The sequence below is a fragment of the Ovis aries genome, chromosome 7, assembly GCF_016772045.2.
Source record: "Ovis aries strain OAR_USU_Benz2616 breed Rambouillet chromosome 7, ARS-UI_Ramb_v3.0, whole genome shotgun sequence".
Taxonomy (NCBI): domain Eukaryota; kingdom Metazoa; phylum Chordata; class Mammalia; order Artiodactyla; family Bovidae; genus Ovis; species Ovis aries.
In genome coordinates, this window is record NC_056060.1 from 31419358 (window position 1) to 31441314 (window position 21957).

A 21957-nucleotide genomic window follows, 5' to 3' on the forward strand; every position below is an offset into this window, starting at 1 on the left:
CAATGCAAGAGACCTGAGTTTGATCCCTGGGTCAGGAAGATCCCCTGGAGTTAAGAAATGGTAACTCACTCCAGTATTCTTGCCTGGAGAATTCCACAGACAGAGGAGCCTGGCAGGCTACAGTCCATAGGAAGACAAAGATTCAGACGTGACTAAGCAACTAACACTTTCACTTCCTCTTAAGGACAGGCTGCTTCTAGCCTATTCCTAACAAATGAAGATTGAATCTATTTTTAAAGTCTTAGCAACAGAATACACCTTTCTTGCTACCTAATCTGACATTTAATGATCTTATTATAAAAAATAATGCATTTAATCTGAAACCATCCTGCTGGACCAGTTTGCTAGGTGAGAAGGAACACAGTTTGTTTTCCATCTTCAGATAGTAACCCTTTAGAGGTAAAGATTATTTTTCAGCCTCACCATTCTCTTCTGCAAGCTATATATCTCAATCCCTTAGCCTTTTTGGTCCAAATTCTCCACACCGCTCTTTATTCATAGAAGCTAGCTTAAGAGCCAATCAGAAGCTGAGCAGCATTGAACACAGAGAAGAACTCCTAGAGAAGGAAATGGCAACCCACTCCAGTATTCTTGCCTGGGAAGTCCCATGGAATGAAGAGTCTGACGGGTTACAGTCCGTAGGGTCACAAAGAGTCACACATAACTTGGTGATTAAACCACCACCATTGGCTAAACCAACACAACTGGCTTACTACCCACAATGAAAGCTTTTTGTCACACCTCCAAAAATTTAGACAATCCCCATCGCCTCCATGCAAGCTTAGCTCTCTTACCCAAGGGGACTTCCTCTATCTGAATCTATTTATCTCTGACAATGCCTTGCAGTTTATGAAAGTTATCCTTAATTTGGATGGTTGCTTTCAGGGTCATCCTCAACTGCTAACTGCTAAGTCACTTCAGTCGTGTCCGACTCTGTGTGACCCCACAGATGGCAGCCCACCAGGGTCCCCCGTCCCTGGGATTCTCCAGGCAAGAACACTGGAGTGGGTTGCCACTTCCTTCTCCAATGCATGAAAGTGAAAGGGAAGTCGCTCAGTCATGTCCGACTCTTTGTGACCACATGGACTGCAGCCCACCAGGCTCCTCCATCCATGGGATTCTCCAGGCAAGAGTACTGGAGTAGGATGCCATCACCTTCTCCAAATTCTTTTCTTTTTGGATATTTATAAAAGTATTAGACAAAAATGGTACATGAGTTGGCCCCTAAAGTATTCCCCTAGCTTGAAGCTGAGTTACTGATAATCACTCTTCAAACAGACTCTGCATTTAACCTCTTCCTGCTGATATTTTCTATTTCATCTGGATTTCCACATTACATATACCTTTATACCCTCGGTGAAACCCTGTGAGGATGTATTTATTATAAAATGTGTGTATGTTTCTCTGTGGGAATATGCAGTAAATTAAGATGTCCTTCTGAGATCAGTAAAGCTGTGCCCTGGAATGCTATAGCATTTAACCACAGGTTTGATCCAACCTCCTTTGTAAATCACCTTGGACATGTGCTTTCTGAAATATGAACATGAATTATTGCCTTATTTTCATACTGTGGGTATTGTTTATTATGGAAGGGCCATTAACCCTGTAAGATGCAGATAATCTTCCACTTGCTTGTCTACAGCAGAAGATCATTTACTGTCACCCTGATTAAATGTATTATGACAGCATAGCTAGTAATGCGCAAGGTATGGGCAAAAAAAGAACATGCTTCACACACTCTCTCTGCCACTCTCTGCGGAACAGTTTCTGTATCTAATTTGGTACTTTTCAAATAAAGAACATCACATTACCAGAAGCCATTTTACCCTTATACGCTCACATACATTGGTCTCCAGAGAAAACCAGGACAATGGATTTCTATAAAAATTGTATTTACAAAGTAACAGCCCTGATTAAGTTTATTACTAGTGGCCAGAGTTTGTGTACTCCTGATGCCTCAAACACTGAACTCAAGGTTTCTCCTTTAGTACAAGCAATAAAACAAACCTCAGGCTGACCTTCCTGAAGACAAGCGCTAAAATAATGGTATTCCCCAACTTACTTTTAAACCCAAGCCTGTGACAAAAGCTTGAACGTGATCCACGAGGGTACACGACAATGCATCTCACATACACATGTACATAAAGATACATTATAAATTATATTTCCCACATCCTGTCTGTATACACACACACAAGCTGCTATAATTTAGTTATTTACTATGTACTGCTAGTGGTGTAAAATGTCATTTTCTAAGAATACATCCGAGGCTTAAGTCAGCAGTTTTATGATATCATCTGCACTGGGAAAACATTAAAGGCTCAATATTTAATAAACATAATAAACATCCCCATGAAACAAATTGTTCATAAACTACCTGTTTAATTTTTCAGGGTTCCTGAACCACATATTTTCTTATTAGTTGTGAGCCTGCTGGGTTGGAGGATAGATAGGGCCTGTCAGGGATAGAATATAATGTAGCGGTTTTATGAATTATTTCTGTGAGGAAAAGCCTATTACAGCTGACAAGAGGGTGATGATATTAGCCCATCATCATTCAGATGGCACCACCCTTCCCCCTTTCATCCGTCAGGCCTCTTGTATGGGGGCTGTAAGCCACACCGTCTTTGCACAGCCAACACAAAGACAAATTCTACTCTTTTTCTGAGTCCATGAAACATTTAGTATTTCATTTTGAATCATGGCAGATGACAGAAACAAATGGCCTAATGAATCTCGCTTATTGTCCCTTGCAAATCTGAGGATGAGCTAAAAGTAAAATCTCTTGTTTCTTTGCTCTTTTTTTAAATTTCTTTACTCTTTTTTTTTCTTTTCCTTTTTGATGGATTTCTTCTCCCCAGAAAAATCTCTGTTGCATTCTAAATAGATGAAGTTATAGAATTATTTTCATAAACATGTCGCTTGATTTGGAAATCAATTGCACAGCTCCTTCATAATCCTTTTCTCGATCATCTCTCGCTAAGTAACTTTTGGGACATCAATTTTCACCCATCCTGTGGCCCTATAAAATGTAAATACAACAGAAGCCAAGATGAGAACAAAAAATAACAAGTTAAATACTTACTGTATTGGGAGGAAATGGCAATGACTCATCAATAAGAATTGATGACAATAAGAACTAATTATCTTTGTTTTATTTAAAGGAAAATTCAGTCTGCAGCACCTATTTATACATTATTTGGCTGAACTTTACAGCTTTTGTGGTTACTTTTTCTAGGTGCATTTACTTTAAATATGACATTCAGGTTTGTAAGAGATTTTCTAGGTGGAGCTGCTCTGGGAAATAATGAAAAAGAAATAAATGACTCTACTCACTAATACCATTATTTTCTTATTTGTTATTTGAAAACCTTATGGGTAGAACTGAACACAAGGCAGTGCTGCTTTGGTAGTCTGAAAAATACCACCTGTTAAGAGATTTCGTTTTGCTCTTTGCTGCTCTGGTTAAAGGAAAAGTCTTGTCCCTGGTGCCTGCTTCTCCTTCATCAGCATCAAACAGTACTGAATGCCAAGTGTTCCCAGCAGACCACAGCATCAAGGCCACATGTCTGTCTCATATATGCATGCTTTCAACAAGACACAAGAGCATAGTTGTTGAGAAACATGCATTTAACTTTGCAAAAAAAAAAAAAAACAAAAAGGAAAAAAGTTCAGAGTTGGGCTAAAAATAGACTGGTAGAAGTTAGTAAGAGAAAAAGAGAATTTCTCCTCCAGCTCCTTGCCATTCCTTAGCATTTTTTCGCGTTTTCTTCTGTGACTCTGTAATGGATTTTAAACAGCCATTGGAGTTGTCAAGTAAATTTTTCTTAGTTCAAGTATGTACAATTGATCCTGATAGATGTTAATAGCTCCCAAACTAAGGCAGAGTCTGCAGTCAACATACAGGAATAACAATTCTGTGGTTAAAAAAAGAGAAAGTTTGACAACTGATGCTATAATATAGGCCAGAAGCACTCCAGGTCAAATTTCCTTAGTTTGGGGAGTAAAATTTCACCAGTGATACCCCTAAGTTTATAACATTAGTTATATTATGACTCAATTTTTTAACATGCAGGTTTAGGTACTTTCACAATAAGTTATTTCCAAAATATGAAATTCAGCAAGCCACTTTTGAAAAAAAGGGATATAAATATATCAGTTTTTTTAATTTTTTTTTTTAGTTTTTTATTTTTTAAATTTTAAAATCTTTAATTCTTACATGCATTCCCAAACATGAACCCCCCTCCCAGCTCCCTCCCCATAACATCTTTCTGGGTCATCCCCATGCACCAGTCCCAAGCATGCTGCATCCTGCGTCAGACATAGACTGGCGATTCAATTCACATGATAGTATACATGTTAGAATGTCATTCTCCCAAATCATCCCACCCTCTCCCTCTCCCTCTGAGTCTAAAAGTCCGTTATACACATCTGTGTCTCTTTCCCTGTCTTGCATACAGGGTCGTCATTGCCATCTTCCTAAATTCCATATATATGTGTTAGTATACTGTATTGGTGTTTTTCTTTCTGGCTTACTTCACTCTGTATAATCGGCTCCAGTTTCATCCATCTCATCAGAACTGATTCAAATGAATTCTTTTTAACGGCTGAGTAATACTCCATTGTGTATATGTGCCACAGCTTTCTTATCCATTCATCTGCTGATGGACATCTAGGTTGTTTCCATGTCCTGGCTATTATAAACAGTGCTGCGATGAACATTGGGGTACATGTGTCTCTTTAAATTCTGGTTTCCTCGGTGTGTATGCCCAGAAGTGGGATTGCTGGGTCATAAGGTAGTTCTATTTGCAATTTTTTAAGGAATCTCCACACTGTTCTCCATAGTGGCTGTACTAGTTTGCATTCCCACCAACAGTGTAGGAGGGTTCCCTTTTCTCCACACCCTCTCCAGCATTTCTTGCTTGCAGATTTTTGGATCGCAGCCATTCTGACTGGTGTGAAGTGGTACCTCATTGTGGTTTTGATTTGCATTTCTCTAATAATGAGTGATGTTGAGCATCTTTTCATGTGTTTGTTAGCCATCCGTATGTCTTCTTTGGAGAAATGTCTATTTAGTTCTTTGGCCCATTTTTTGATTGGGTCGTTTATTTTTCTGGAATTGAGCTGCATAAGTTGCTTGTATATTTTTGAGATTAGTTGTTTGTCAGTTGCTTCATTTGCTATTATTTTCTCCCATTCAGAAGACTGTCTTTTCACCTTGCTTATATTTTCCTTTGTTGTGCAGAAGCTTTTAATTTTAATTAGATCCCATTTGTTTATTTTTGCTTTTATTTCCAGAATTCTGGGAGGTGGATCATAGAGGATCCTGCTGTGATTTATGTCTGAGAGTGTTTTGCCTATGTTCTCCTCTAGGAGTTTTATAGTTTCTGGTCTTACTTTTAGATCTTTAATCCATTTTGAGTTTATTTTTGTGTGCGGTGTTAGAAAGTGATCTAGTTTCATTCTTTTACAAGTGGTTGACCAGTTTTCCCAGCACCACTTGTTAAAGAGATTGTCTTTACTCCATTGTATATTCTTGCCTCCTTTGTCAAAGATAAGGTGTCCATATGTGTGTGGATTTATCTCTGGGCTTTCTATTTTGTTCCATTGATCTATATGTCTGTCTTTGTGCCAGTACCATACTGTCTTGATGACTGTGGCTTTGTAGTAGAGCCTGAAGTCAGGCAAGTTGATTCCTCCAGTTCCATTCTTCTTTCTCCAGATTGCTTTGGCTATTCGAGGTTTTTTGTATTTCCATACAAATCTTGAAATTATTTGTTCTAGTTCTGTGAAAAATGTGGCTGGTAGCTTGATAGGGATTGCATTGAATTTGTAAATTGCTTTGGGTAGTATACTCATTTTCACTATATTGATTCTTCCAATCCATGAACATGGTATATTTCTCCATCTATTAGTGTCCTCTTTGATTTCTTTCATCAGTGTTTTATAGTTTTCTATATACAGGTCTTTAGTTTCTTTAGGTAGATATATTCCTAAGTATTTTATTCTTTTCGTTGCAATGGTGAATGGAATTGTTTCCTTAATTTCTTTTCTACTTTCTCATTATTCGTGTATAGGAATGCAAGGGATTTCTGTGTGTTGATTTTATATCCTGCAACTTTACTATATTCATTGATAAATAACCTAACTCTACAACTAAAGCAACTAGAAAAGGAAGAGTTGGAGAACCCCAGAGTTAGTAGAAGGAAAGAAATCTTAAAAATTAGGGCAGAAATAAATGCAAAAGAAACAAAAGAGACCATAGTAAAAATCAACAAAGCCAAAAGCTGGTTCTTTGAAAGGATAAATAAAATTGACAAACCATTAGCCAGACTCATCAAGAAGCAAAGAGAGAAAAATCAAATCAATAAAATTAGAAATGAAAATGGAGAGATCACAACAGACAACACAGAAATACAAAGGATCATAAGAGACTACTATCAGCAGTTGTATGCCAATAAAATGGACAACGTGGAAGAAATGGACAAATTCTTAGAAAAGTACAATTTTCCAAAACTGAACCAGGAAGAAATAGAAAATCTTAACAGACCCATCACAAGCACGGAAATTGATACTGTAATCAGAAATCTTCCAGCAAACAAAAGCCCAGGTCCAGACGGCTTCACAGCTGAATTCTACCAAAAATTTCGAGAAGAGCTAACACCTATCCTCCTCAAACTCTTCCAGAAAATTGCAGAGGAAGGTAAACTTCCAAACTCATTCTATGAGGCCACCATCACCCTAATACCAAAACCTGACAAAGATGTCACAAAAAAAGAAAACTACAGGCCAATATCTCTGATGAACATAGATGCAAAAATCCTCAACAAAATTCTAGCAATCAGAATCCAACAACACATTAAAAAGATCATACACCATGACCAAGTGGGCTTTATCCCAGGGATGCAAGGATTCTTCAATATCCACAAATCAATCAATGTAATTCACCACATTAACAAATTGAAAAATAAAAACCATATGATTATCTCAATAGATGCAGAGAAGGCCTTTGACAAAATTCAACATCCATTTATGATAAAAACTCTCCAGAAAGCAGGAATAGAAGGAACATACCTCAACATAATAAAAGCTATCTACGACAAACCCACAGCAAACATTATCCTCAATGGTGAAAAATTGAAAGCATTTCCCCTAAAGTCAGGAACAAGACAAGGGTGTCCACTTTCACTGCTACTATTCAACATAGTTCTGGAAGTTTTGGCCACAGCAATCAGAGCAGAAAAAGAAATAAAAGGAATCCAAATTGGAAAAGAAGAAGTAAAACTCTCACTGTTTGCAGATGACATGATCCTCTACATGGAAAACCCTAAAGACTCCACCAGAAAATTACTAGAGTTTTTTTAATTTTTATAACTTCCTTTTAGAAAGAAAGCACTAAAGTTTGATTTTTAATATTAGTGTTACAAATTATACTAATTGAATTTTTGCTAGTTATTAAGATTATGACATTAAAAAGGCTCAGAATTCCCAAAGCAATCCTGAAGAAAAAGAACAAAGCTGGAGGCATAACCCTCCCAGATTTCAATTAATATATAAAGCTACAGTAATCAAAACAGTGCAGTCTTGGTACAAAACAAACATATGGTTCAATGGAACAGAATAGAGAGAACCCAGAAATAGATCCACACACCTATGGTCAATTACCTTTGACAAAGAAAACAAGAATGTAAACGGGAAAAAGAATCTCTTCAGAAGATGGCTCTGGGAAAGTTGGACAGTTGCATGTAAACCAATGAAGTTAAAACATAACCTCACATCACATACAAAAATAACCTCAGAATGATTTAAAGACTTAAATATAAAGACACCATAAAACTCCTAGAAGAGATTATAGGCAAAACACTCTCTGACACAAATCATACCAATGTTTTCTTAGGTCAGTGTCCCAAGGCAATAGAAATAAAAGCAAAAATGAACAAATGAGACCTAAGCAAACTTACAAGCCTTTGCACAGTAAAGGAAATCATAAAAAAAAAAAAGAAAGAAATGAGACAACCTAAGAAATGAGACAACCTATGAAAAGGGAGAAAATATTTGCAAATGATGTGATTGATAAGGACTTAATATCCAAAAAAAACACAAAAAACTCATATAATTCAACAACAAAAAAGACAACCTGATCAAAAAATGGACAGAAGACCTAAACAGATATTTTTTAAAGAAGACCATATTTTCTAAGATGGTCAATAAAATATGGTCAACTTCGCTAATTATTAGAGAAAGGCAAATCAAAACTACAGTGAGGTACCACCTCACACCAATCAGAATGGCTATCATTAAAAAGTCTATAAACAACAAATGCTGGAGAGGGTGAGGATCCCATAATGGCTATCATTAAAAAGTCTATAAACAACAAATGCTGGAGAGGGTGAGGATCCCATACTGTTGGTGGGAATGTAAGTCGGTGTGGCCACTAAGGAAAACAGTATGGAGGTTCCTCAGAAAACTTAAAAAAAAAACAAACAACCAACCATATGATCTAGCAATCCCATTCCTGAGCATATATCTGGAGAAAAACACAGTTCAAAAATATACATGCACCCCAGTGTTCATCAGAGAGCTGCTTCCAAGATATGGAAGCAACCTAAATGTCCATTGATGGATGAATGGATAAAGATGTGGTACGTATATACAACAGAAGACTATTCAGCCATAAAAGGAATAAAATGATGCCATTTGCAGTCACATGGATGCAACCAGAGATTATCACACTAAGGGAAGTAAATCAAAGACAAACGCCGTATGACGTCATTTCCATATGGAATCCAAAAGAACCTCTCTATGAAACAGACACAGACTCTCACACATAGAAAATAGACTTGTGGTTGCCAAGGGGTAGATGGGGGAGGGGAGGCATGAACTAGGAGTTTGGGGCTATTAGATGCAAACTATTACATATAGAATGGATAAACAACAAGCTCCAACTATGTAGCATAGGGGACAATAGTCAATATGCTGAGGCAAACCATGACAGCAAAGAATATAAAGAAAAATGTACATATGTGTAAGACTGTCACTTATTTGCACAGCAAACGTTAACATTATATTGTAAAACAAATATACTTCATAAAAATAAAATAAAATTTTAAATTTGAAAAAGATTATGACATTAGAAAATACAATATAAATGTATTTCAACTACTTTCATTATGCTCTTGAGTAGCTGATTTCACCAATACTTGCTTTTTCCAAAAGGAAACATTTTATAACTAATGGTCATTTATTTCAAAAGTGTTTAACAATAAGAGACTTTTACAATCCAAATATACCAGAGATTGAAATCTAGTGAAGAAAGTAAGTTGTACAAACAGAACGTTTGGAAATCTTTGGGTCTAATAATTTAGTACCATCGTCTTCATCATTATCTCATGCCCTTTTGGACTTCTTGTCGGTCTCTGAGCTTAGCCTAAGTATCAGGTAGAATTAAACATGTTTTATTTGAAAAAATCAAAGAATACCTTATTTTTATTTCTATCTCCTGCATATTATCAGGCTAAGAGAAAAAAACATGTGGTTTGCTAACAAAAATGTATACCAATTTATTTTCATACAGCAAAATGAGCAAAACTTAGAATTAAAAAGACATAAAAGAAATAGATTTGTCTCCATAAACTGGCCTTGTTTCCTAAAAGACTGAACATATTAAGTGATGCTCAATGGTATCATAGTGAAAGAAATCTCCCAGGAACTAAGGTAGTGCCTCCTCTGGTTTCCATCATTTTACCCTCAAGGCAGATATGTTTGTTGCCAACTTTGATGTACTTTCTAGTTAATCAGTTCAGACCAAACTTTTAATGTTAGTAAAGGGCATCCTTTTAAACTTCATAGAAACACATATGTTCAGGAAAATGGTAGCATATTTCTTGTTAAAAATAGATGTAATATTGCAAAATTATTAAGCAACTGAAGTTGAATTGAGGAAAATGAGAAGTGAGGCAGAGTATTTGTGTATACTTATTAAAAGTAAAAGGTCATTGGCCAGGTGATATTGAGTATAATCATATGAAACTACTGTGTTTTAGATCAGAAATGGTTGAATAATTGCAATTTTATACAGTTCAACCTAATTAGATTCATTTGTAATAAGCATAGATCGTGCATTTCCTTAAAAAAAAGAAGTATATAAAATTGGTCAATGGTACCTTGAAGAATGATGAGCTATATGTGACAAGAATGTAGAGAAAACAAACTGAAAATTCTACAAGGTTAGAATAAGTAGAGGAGAAGGCAGTGGCACCCCACTCCAGTACTCTTGCCTGGAAAATCCCATGGAAAGAGGAGCCTGGTAGGCTGCAGTCCATGGGGTCGCTACTAGTCGGGCACAACTGAGCGACTTCACTTTCACTTTTCACTTTTCTGCATTGGTGAAGGAAATGGCAACCCACTCCAGTGTTCTTGCCTGGAGAATCCCAGGGATGGGAGCCTGGTGGGCTGTCGTCTCTGGGGTCGCACAGAGTCGGACACGACTGAAGCGACTTAGCAGCAGCAGCAGCAGAATAAGTAGAATTGTAACAATAGCTTCTTAGAGCTGAGACGAGCAGTCAGTATCATATTCCTCAAGACAGAGTCAGCATTTGGATGGTCAAGAAAATCCCAAATTCTGAAACAGTTAATGCTTTGCCCATGATGTTTCCTTATATATATTGTTCCCTGTATCTAGAATGCCTGGCAACACTACTCATACTTCATGACCCAGTTCATTAGTTCCTTTTATACATCACCTTTCATTTTACACTATAATTATTCAGATGCTAATCATTTTCACTGAGTAGCAAGATCTCCAAGAGCAGGGTTGCTATCTTTTTGTTTCTGCCCTTCTCATGGGTACTGTTCCTCACATAGAGTGGATGGTCAATGCATGGTTGTTGAGTAGATAATTTTTTTCACATTTTAAACTAAAGGTTAGGACTATTGTCAGTTTTTGCCTTTTCAATTATATAGAACTATACTGGGCTAATAAAATTAGAAACTGAAACAAAAGCTAGAGATTATAATCAATGAGGACTTTATAAATTAACCATAAAACTGAATGTATATATTATAAAATGTACCAGATATCTGAAAGTCATACAGATGTTAAAATGTACACTGATGTACCAAGACTAAGAAATAAAACATCACATATGGTTAAATGTCTTTGTTTTGTATCCAATTTTTCTCTTCCTTGGCCTTCTGAGTAATCACTGTGTTAAATATGGTTATTATTTCTATGCATACATTTACTTATATATTTACTACATGCTTGCATTGAATATATAGATGGCTTTGGGTGGTAGGAATATTTTAACGAATTAATCTTTCCAATTCAATGACAAGGCAAATCTCATTTATTTGTATCTTTTTTCAGTTTCCTACATTGGTGTTTTATAGTATTCAGCAGACAGATCTTTCACTTCCTACATTAAATTTATTACAAAATATTGCACTGTTTTTGATGCTATTACTAATACAGATAGATTTTCTTTATTTCTTTTTCAGATAGTGCATTGTTAGTGTATAAAAATGCAACTGATTTTTGTGTGTTGATTTTGTATCATGCAACTTTACTGAATTTGTTTCCTAATTCTAACAGTTTTTCTTTTTTCCTTAGTGGAGTCTTACTGATTTCTATGTATAAGATTATATCATCTTCAGATAGAAACAATTTTGCTTCATCTTTTCCAATTTGGATGTCTTTTATTTCTTTTTCTTGCCAAACTGACCAGGCTAGGACATCCAGTACTATGTCTAATAGGAGTAGTGAGATTGGGTATCATGTCCTGCTCCCGATCTGAGAGGAAAACTTTCAACCTTTCACCACTGAGTATGTTAGCTGTGGGCTTTTATTATGTTGAAGCATGTTTCTTTCATATGCAATTAACTGAGGTTTTTTAATCATGAAAGGGTGTTGTACCTTGTCAAATCCTTCTCGTATATCTATTGAGAGAGTCGTAAGAAGTTTGACCTTCATTTGTTCTATTAATATAATGTATCATATTTATTGATTTCTCTATGTTGAACCATTCTTGCATCCATGGGATGAACTCCACTTGCTCATGGTCAGATCAGAGCTACAGTAAATGAGAATTTGTTGATGCTGAATTTGGTTCGCTGGTATTTTGTTGGCAATTTACCACGGATATTGACCTATTGTTATTGCTGTTGCATTTCTTGTATTGTCTTTCACTGGCTTTATATCAAGTTAATGCTGGCCACATAATACCTCTTCAATTTTGGGGAAGAGTTTGAGGAAAACTGGCATTAATTCTTCCTTAGATGTTTTGAAGAATTCACCAGTGAGACCATCTGCTCCTAGGCTTTTATTTGGGGAGGTTTTTGATTACTGATTCCACCATCTTGTTACTGGTCTGATCAGCTTTTCTTTTTCTTCAAGATTTAGTCTTAGTAGATTACATTTATTGATTTCTGCTAGGTTATCCAGTTTGTTGGCTTATAATTGTTCATGATAGTCTCTTATGAACCTTTTAATTTTTGTGCTATCAGTTGTAATCTCTTAGCTATCACTTCTGACTTTATTTATGTAAGACTTCCTTTTTTATTAGTGTAGCTGAATATTTGTCCATTTTTTCTGTCCTTAAAAAAAAGAGTTTTCTTGATCTTTTCTATCATTGCTGATTTCTCATTTACTGTAGCTCTAATCTGTAATTTCTTGCTTCTACTAACTCTGGCCTTGATTTTTCCTTCTTATCCAAGTCCTTGAGTGTGGTTACACTGTTTATTTAAGATATTTATTAATGTAGTTACCACTATAAAATTACCACTATAAAATTCCCTCACAACTTTTCTTTATTGCAATTTGTAAGTTTTGTTGTGTTTCTGTTTTCATCTGTCTCAAGATATTTTTACTTTATTTTTTGATTTCCCCTTTAACCTATTGGTTGTTCAGGAGAGTATGTTTTCATATCCACATATTTGTGAAATTTCCAGTTTTCCTCTTGTAATTTACTTCTATTTTTGTATCATTGTGGTCAGAAGAGATATTTGATATGATTTTAATCTTCTTAAAATTTCTAAGGTTTGTTCTGTGGCCTAACATATGATCTATCCTCAAGAATACTCCATGTGCACTTTAGAAAAAGAGTTTTGCTGCTGCTATATGTCTGCTAGGCTCATTTGTTGTAGAGTTTGAATTCAATGTTTCCTTCTTGATTTTCTGTCTGTATGGTACTCTTGTTAAAAAAGTGGTATTGAAGTCCCCTACTATTATTATATCATATTTTTACTTTTAGATATGTCAATAATTTTCTTAACTTTAGAACAACTTATTTAAGGGTACTAAAGTTTGATGGATGTGAAAGAGGACAGTGAAAAAATGGCTTAAAACTCAGGTCAGTTCAGTTCAGTTCAGTCGCTCAGTCGTGTCCGACTCTTTGTGACCCCATGAATCGCAACACGCCAGGCCTCCCTGTTCATCACCATCTCCCGGAGTTCACTCAGACTTACGTCCATCAAGTCCCTGATGCCATCCAGCCATCTCATCCTCAGTCGTCCCCTTCTCCTCCTGCCCCCAACCCCTCCCAGCATCAGAGTGTTTTCCAATGAATCAACTCTTCTCAACATTTGAAAAACTAAGATCATGGCATCCAGTCTGATCACTTAATGGCAAATGGATGGGGAAATAGTGGAAGTAGTGACAAGATTTTATTTTCTTGGACTCCAAAATCACTGTGGATGGTGACTGCAGCCATGAAATTAAAAGATGCTTGCTCCTTGGAATAAAAACTATGAAAAACCTAAACAACATATTAAAAAGCAGAGACATTGCCTACAAAAGTCTGCATAGTTAGAGATATAGTTTTTCCAGCAGCCATGTACGGATGTGAGAGGTCAACCATAATGAAGGCTAAGCGATGAAGAATTGACATTTTTGCATTGGGGTGCTGGAGAAGACTCTTGAGAGTCCCTTGGACAGCAAGGAGATCCAACCAGCAAATCTGAAAAGAAATCAACCCTGAATATTCATTGCAAGGACTGATGCTGAAGCTGAAGCTCCAATACTTTGGCCACCTGATGTGAAAAGCCAGATCACTGGAAAAGACCTTGATACTAGGAAAGACTGAAGGCAAAAGGAGAAGGAGGAGCAGGGGATGAGATGGTTACATGTATCACTGACTCAATGGACATGACTTTGAGCAAATTCTGGGGGATAATGAAGGATAGGGAAGACTGCAGTGCTGCAGTCCATGGGGTTCCAAAGAATTGGATACAACTTAGTGACAAGAACAACAAAATATCAGATGCATATATAGTTACAATTGTTATATCCCATTGATGAACTAATCCATCATTATGTAATGATCTTCTTTGTCTCATTACAGTTTTTTATTTTAATTTAAAGACTATTTTGTCTGATGTAAGTATAGCTGGCTCTGTTCTCTTTTAAATTTCATTTGCACAGAATATCTTTTTTAATACTTTCATTGAAACTGATTTGTGTTCTTAAAGCTAAAATGAGTCTCTGGTTGGCAGCATATGGTTGGATCTTGTTTCTTTATTCATTCAGCCACTGTAAAATTTTTCATTGAGTAACAATAAATTTATATTTAAAGTAATTATTAATAGTTAAAGTACTAATGCCATCTTACTAGTTGTTTACTGGCTATTTTGTAGTTCTAATCTTCCTTTCCAAATTAATGAATTTCCATGATTTGGGGCTTAGATTTTTTTCTCTTGTCTTTTATGTAGGTTTTTACATTGTGATTACCATGAGGGTTACATAAAACATGTCAGAGATATAACAGTTTATTTTAAAGTTAACTTTGATGGCATACAAAACTCTACTCTTTTACTCTACTTCCCCATATTTTATGTTTTAATTTCAAAATTTATATCTTTTTCTATTTTGCATTCATTAATGAATTATTATAGCTATGCATGCATGCGTGCTAAATCATTTTAGTCATGTCTGACTCTCTGAGACCCTTTGGACCATATCGAGCCAGGCTCTTCTGTCCATGGGGTTCTCCAGGCAACAATACTGGAGTGAGTTGCCATGCCCTCCTCCAGGTGAGGTTCTCCACCCTGGGGTCAAAACCGTATCTCTTATGTCTCCTGCACTGGCAGGAGTGTTCTTTACCACTAGGGTCCCTGAGAAGCCCCATTACAGCTATAATAATAAGGCTTTTGTCCTTTAACATTTGTACTAGAGTTAAGTGATTAACATACCCAACATATTACATTATTAGAGTATTCTGAATTTTGCACAATTGCACTCATCTCACACGCTAGTTAAGTAATGCTCAAAATTCTCCAAGCCAGGCTTCAGCAATACATGAACTGTGAACTCCCAGATGTTCAAGCTGGTTTTAGAAAAGGCAGAGGAACCAGAGATCAAATTGGCAACATCCGCTGGATCATCAAAAAAGCACAAGCTGGAATCAAGATTGCCGGGAGAAATATCAATAACCTCAGATATGCAGATGACACCACCCTTATGGCAGATAGTGAAGAGGAACTAAAAGCCTCTTGATGAAAGTGAAAGAGGAGAGTGAAAAAGTTGGCTTAAAGCTCAACATTCAGAAAATGAAGATCATGGCATCTTGTCCCATCTCTTCATGGGAAATAGATGGGAAACAGTGTCAGACTTTATTTGGGGGCTCCAAAATCACTGCAGATAGTGACTGCAGCCATGAAATTAAAAGATGCTTACTCCTTGGAAGAAAAGTTATGACCAACCTAGAAGGCATATTCAAAAGCAGAGACATTACTTTGCCAACAAATGTCCATCTAGTCAAGGCTATGGTTTTTCCAGTAGTCATGTATGGATGTGAGAGTTGGACTGTGAAGAAAGCTGAGCACCAAAGAATTGATGCATTTGAACTGTGGTATTGGGGAAGACTCTTGAGAGTCCCTTGGACTGCAAGGAGATCCAACCAGTTCATTCTGAAGGTGATCAGCCCTGGGATTTCTTTGGAGGGATTGATGCTAAAGCTGAAGCTCCAGTACTTTGGCCACCTCATGCGAACAGTTGACTCATTGGAAAAGACTCTGATGCTGGAGGGATTGGGGGCAGGAGGAGAAGGGGATGACAGAGGATGAGATGGCTGGATGGCATCAGTGACTTGATGGACATGAGTCTGAGTGAACTCGAGGATTTGGTGATGGACAGGGAGGCCTGGTGTGCTGTGATTCACGGGGTCGCAGAGTCGGACACGACTGAGTGACTGAACTGAACTGAACTGAACCTTTACTAGTATATGTTTCATATTTTTGTATGTTTTCATGTTAATTAGCATCCTTTCATTTCTCCCTAAATAACATCTTTCATCACTTCTTATGGGGCAGGTCTAGTAATGATGAAATTCCTTAACTTTTGTTTGTCTGGAAAAGCCTTTTTCTTGCCTTCATTTCTGAAGGACAACTTTTCCAGTTAAAGTATTCTTTTTGGTAGTTTTTTTTTTTTCTTTCTTTCTTTCTGTACTTTTTTTTTTTTTTCCCTAACTTTCATAACACTTTCTTTTGGCCTATAAGTTTCTGCTGAGAAATCCTCAATTAGCCTTATGGGTGTTCCCTTGCATGTGAGGAATTTCTTTTTATATTGCTGCTTTTAAAATTCCTTATTTGTCTTTAATTCTAGACAGTTTTATCATAGTTTGTCTCAGAGAAAATTTGGGGGGGGATGAAATTGTTTCAGGACCTATTAGTTTCAGAAACTTAGATACCTTAATCTCTCCCTAGATTTTGGAAGTTCTCAGCTATTATCAACTTAAAGCTTCTTTGAGTAAACTTTCTTTCTGTCTCTCGTCTTCTTTGGGGACTCCGATTTGGTATAGATTGTTTCATGTAACAGTACCCCATAGACCCCAAAGATTTCTTCACTCCTTTCACTTTTTTTCTTTATTCTCGTCTAACTAGATAATTTCAAATGACCTATCTTCTACCTCACAGATTCTTTCTTGTGCTGGATCAAGTCTGTTGTTCATGATTTCTATTGTGTTTATTTTTCATTTTATTCATTGTATTCTTCAGTTCCAGAATTACCATTTGGTTCTTTTTTTGTGTGATTTCTTTCAGCTAAATTTCTTGTTTTGTTCATGTATTGTTTTCCCGATTTAATTAAATTGTCTCCCTGTGTTTTCTTGTAAACTACTGAACTTCCTTAAAACTATTTTGTATTCTTTATCAGGCAATTGCAGATATTTGTTTCTTTGGGATTGGTTACTGGAAAATTATTGTTCCTTTGGTGGTGTCATGTTCCCCTGATTTTCCATGTTTCCTAGAGTCTTGCCTTGCCAGCTTCATGACTGAAGAAGTCATGTCCTCCAGACTTTACTGACTGGCTTCAGGACAGAAATGTCTTACATCAACCCCCTTACAGACTCTGAGGCTTTCTTAGAACTTTTCTATGGATACTCCTGCTCCCTATTTTGTGTTCCCTCTTGAGAGGGAATTCTTAAGATTGTATGCATTTTCTTGACTGTACACAGTCAGGCCAGGTGCTGGTTTGCTCTTCATAGGTGGTAAAGCTCATGTTTATGTGCTCTCTCCTAATCCTACAAAATCAGGCCTGCTTTCTACAAGTGCTCACTAGCCTGTAAAGTCTCACTCTTATCACCCTCAGGGGCATGTACAGGGATCTTGCCCCATGACGTGTGGAAACCTTTGCTGAGAGGGAATGTGTGGGTGAGGTGCAAAGTGTTGGGACCATCTGTTGGCCAGTTGGGAGGATCTTAGGTGAGATATTCCCTGTAGCTCATGGTTGGTCTCCTTGATGGAGTCTGCAGAGCAGTTAGAAGAGTCTACATTTCTTTGATAGCCTCTCAGAGCCCTGGCTACTCTCCTCCTAGCTGCTTCCTGTCCCCTAGTTGCACATCTCAGTATTCTAAACGTGGTAAAAAAAAAAAAATGTGGATCTCCCTACTCTTGTGGGAAAATTGTTAAAATCTTGATTATGTTGATTTGGTTCATGGTGATTTTCAGATCTACCATTTCCTTCTACTTTTCTTTATATTCAGTCTATTAAGTTTTGAGATTTTGATCTTGAAGTTCCAACTAAAAATCTTAACTTACTGACTAAAATGTTATTATAATATATACTGGGACTATATGTAACTTTGTTCTGCATTTTCCAAGTCTCCTGTAAAAGTGTTATCATACTTTCATAATTTAAAAAATAAACAGAAAGAGGGGGAAAAAAGTGGACCTCTTTGGTAGCACAGCTGGGGAAGCTAGGAGTTCACTCATACACTCTCACTTTCCCCAGTGGGTGAAATTGCAGGCCAGCGTCTCTCTTGACACTTAACTGTGCCAAGGGTGGAGGTGGGGAGAGGGATAGTGGTAAAGTAAAACTATTTCTCTGCCCTCTTCCCTATCTAATCTCGGGGTTTTCTGCTCCAATGGTGTGCTGGAACTTCTCTGCTGAATTGTTGGACTTCGGCAAAACCACTCCTATCCATTGGTGAGTGTCAAACATTGTGTTCTTTAAGGGGAAGACAATAGAAAACTCTTATTCTGCCATTTTAATGCCATCATTTCTTGGCAGAATTTTAAGATTAAGTACACTTCTGAAGCTTGCTCCTTACCATTAGCATTACATTTTTGAGAGTTGTTTGGGATGAGACATACAGCACTAGTTCACTTACTGAAAGTTCTGTACCATGTTTAATTTTTAACATACTATTTTCTCTTGATAGACATCTTGATCTTTGTTTATTCTTATTACAATTAATGTTGCTTTTAATATTCTAGTATTTGTCTACATGTGCAAGAGTTTTTCTTGGGTATGTACCTAAAGTTTTTAATTTTAGTGTATTCAAATGTATTAAATCTTCCTTTATACTTTTAACTTTTTCTCACTTGTTTAAGATGTTTTCCACCCTTTTGGTAAATATATCTAATTATCTTCCAAAATTTCAAAATTTTCTCTTTAACATTTGAATTTTTCATTCATTTGGGATTGCTTTTTTTGTATGGCATAATATAGTAAATAATTTTTATATGGAAAATATATTTCCAGCAATATTTACTAAATATATTTTATTTTCTTCATTGAAATCAATGTAAATTTTGTTCATAAATACACATTTTTATATATCTATACATTTCCTGGCACTCTGCTTATTTATATTGATTAATTTTCCATCATAACACCAAAACAACTAAACTTTAATAATTTTCCTTTATGAATTTTTCTGTTTAATAGGAAAATTCTTTTTTGCTTGATGATTTTTTTCTTAGAAGCGCTTTGGCAATTCTTGACCACTTATTCTTCCAAATAAATTTTAGAATGAGTTTGTTATTTAGACCTGTGAATAAACTTATTAGGATTTAAAATAAGACTACTCTAAATTAATAGATCAGTTTTGAAAGAATTTACATTTTTGTAAATATTTAGTGTTCTATTAATGAACGTCTATGTATGTCTCCCCATGTCTCAATCTCTAAATCAATTAAATGTAATTTTCTTCTTAACAGTTATACCACATATTTTATTAGATTTATTTTTCCAGAGTTTATATCTTCAGTAATTTAAATGACATTTCTTCAAGAGTTGCTGTCGTTCCGTTGCTGAATTATGTCCGACCCTTTGCAACACCATGGGCTGCAGCATGCCAGGGTTCCCTGTCCTTCACCATCTCCCAGTCTGCTCAAATCCTTGTCCACTGAGTCAGCGATGCTATCTAACCATCTCATCCTCTCTGTCTTCTCCTTTTCCCTTCAATCTTTCCTAGAATCAGGATCTTTCCCAATGAGTTGGCTCTTCGCATCAGGTGGCCAAAATATTGGAGCTCCAGCTTCAGCATCAGTCCTTCCGATGAATATTCAAGGTTGATTTCCTTGAGCATTGGTTTGATCTCCTTGCAGGTCAAGGGACTCTCAAGCATCTTCTTCAGCACCACAATTTGAAAGCATCAATTCTTCAGTGCTCAGTCTTCTTCATGATCCAACTCTTACATCCATACATGACTACTGGAGAAACCATAGCTTTGACTATGAGGACATTTGTCAGTAAAGTGATATGTTTGTTTTTCAATGCACTATTTAGGTTTGTCATAGCTTTGCCTCCAAGGAACAAGTATCTTTTAATTTCATGGCTGCAGTCACTATCTGCACTGACCTTAGAGCCCAAGAAAATAAAATCTGTCACTCCTTCTACTTCTCCAACCCTTCTATTTGCCATGAAGTGATCAGACCTGATGCCATGATCTTAGTTTTTTGAATGTTTAGCTTCATGCCAGCTTTTTTACTCTCCTCTTTCATCTTGGGCAAGAAGCTGTTTAGTTCCTCTTCACTTTCTGCCATTAGAGTGGTATCATCTGCATATCTGACATTGCTGATATTTCTTCCAGCAATCCTGATTCCAGGTTGTGATTCATTTAACCTGGTATTTCGCATGATGTTCTCTGCATAAAAGTAAAATAAGCAGGTTGACAATATACAACATTGACATACTCCTTTCTCAAATTTGGAACCAGTCAATTGTTCCATGCCCAGTTTTAACTGTTACTTCTTGACCCACATATAGGTTTCTCAGGAGACAGGTAAGGTTGTGTGATAGTCCCATCTCTTCAAGACTTTTCCACAGTTTGTTGTGACCCACACAGTCGAAAGCTTTAGCGTAATCAATGAAGCAGAAGTAAATGTTTTTCTCTTACTCTTGCTTTCTCCCTGATCCAACAAATGTTGGCAATTTAATCTCTGGCATCTCTGCCTTTTCTAAACCTAGCTTGTATTTCTGAAAGTTCTCAATTCACATACTTTTGAAGCCTAAGTTGCAGAATTTTGAGCATAACCTTGCCAGCATGTGAAATGAGTGCAAGAGTACATTTTTCTAATTATATGTTGCTTGCATGCAAAGCTGTAATTGTCTTTTGCATACTGACCTAATATCTAGCAACTTTTGAATACTTTTTAAGTAGTAAGTGAATAAAGGGCATTTAGGTTCTAGAATATGGCCAGATTAGAGCACCAAAGGACCTTTTCACTGAACAATGATTGAAGTCTAGAAAGCTATATTATCTGAGACATCTCAGGCTCACAAATGGCATAGGTGATCTTTGAGAATTCCTTTATTCTAAAATAATAACAAAAACAGAAAAGAAAATGAATAAAAATGTCAATGCTGACAAAACTGAGAATATGTTATAGTCCTGTTGGCAAGGACATGGAAGAGTTTGAATTCTCATACACTTCTCTTAGAGGGCAAGAGTTTAATTTAAATGTTCAAATTACCTTGGAAAACAATTAGACATTTTTCTCAAAGCTGATGTATTGAATATCCTGCAATCTGGAAATCCCATTTCTTAGGTATATGCCTATGTTAGTTTTATGCTATGCTTATGTATGAGAAGATATATATGAATGCTGATAGCAACATTCATCATAAGAGTAAACAATCTGGAAAAAAATTTTAAATTCTGTCAAAATGGTATAGTCACATGATGGATTTTTTTATACAGAAATAAATGAAATAAATATACATACAGAATGAGTGATAAGCTTTGAGAACATGATGTTGAGTTAAAAAGCAAGTCTAAGAAGATAATGTATAGTATATTATCATTTTCTACAACTCCCAAAACAGTAAAACTAAACAATATATTCCTAGGCATTTAATATTATGACTGAACCCCACATTAAAAAAAAAAAAACAATGAGGAAACAAACACAAAATGTAGGATACTTGTGTCTCTGAGGAAAGAATCAAAGAAATAAGACAAGGGAAGAACACATAGATAAATGCAAATTACTGGAAATTCCTGTCTCTTGGGCTGAATATTGGGTTTATGGATATGTATTATACCATTATGCTCTATTAATAACATTTACACAACAAAAGTTTTGCATGTGCTAAAACATAATAAAAGTAAAATAAAAGTAGAAAAGAATATAAAACATTTATCCTTTTATTTAGCATATAATTATTAAATATCTACCTAGAAAATATTTCATGGACAGAGGAGCCTGTGGGCTACAGTCGTGGGATCACAAAGAGTC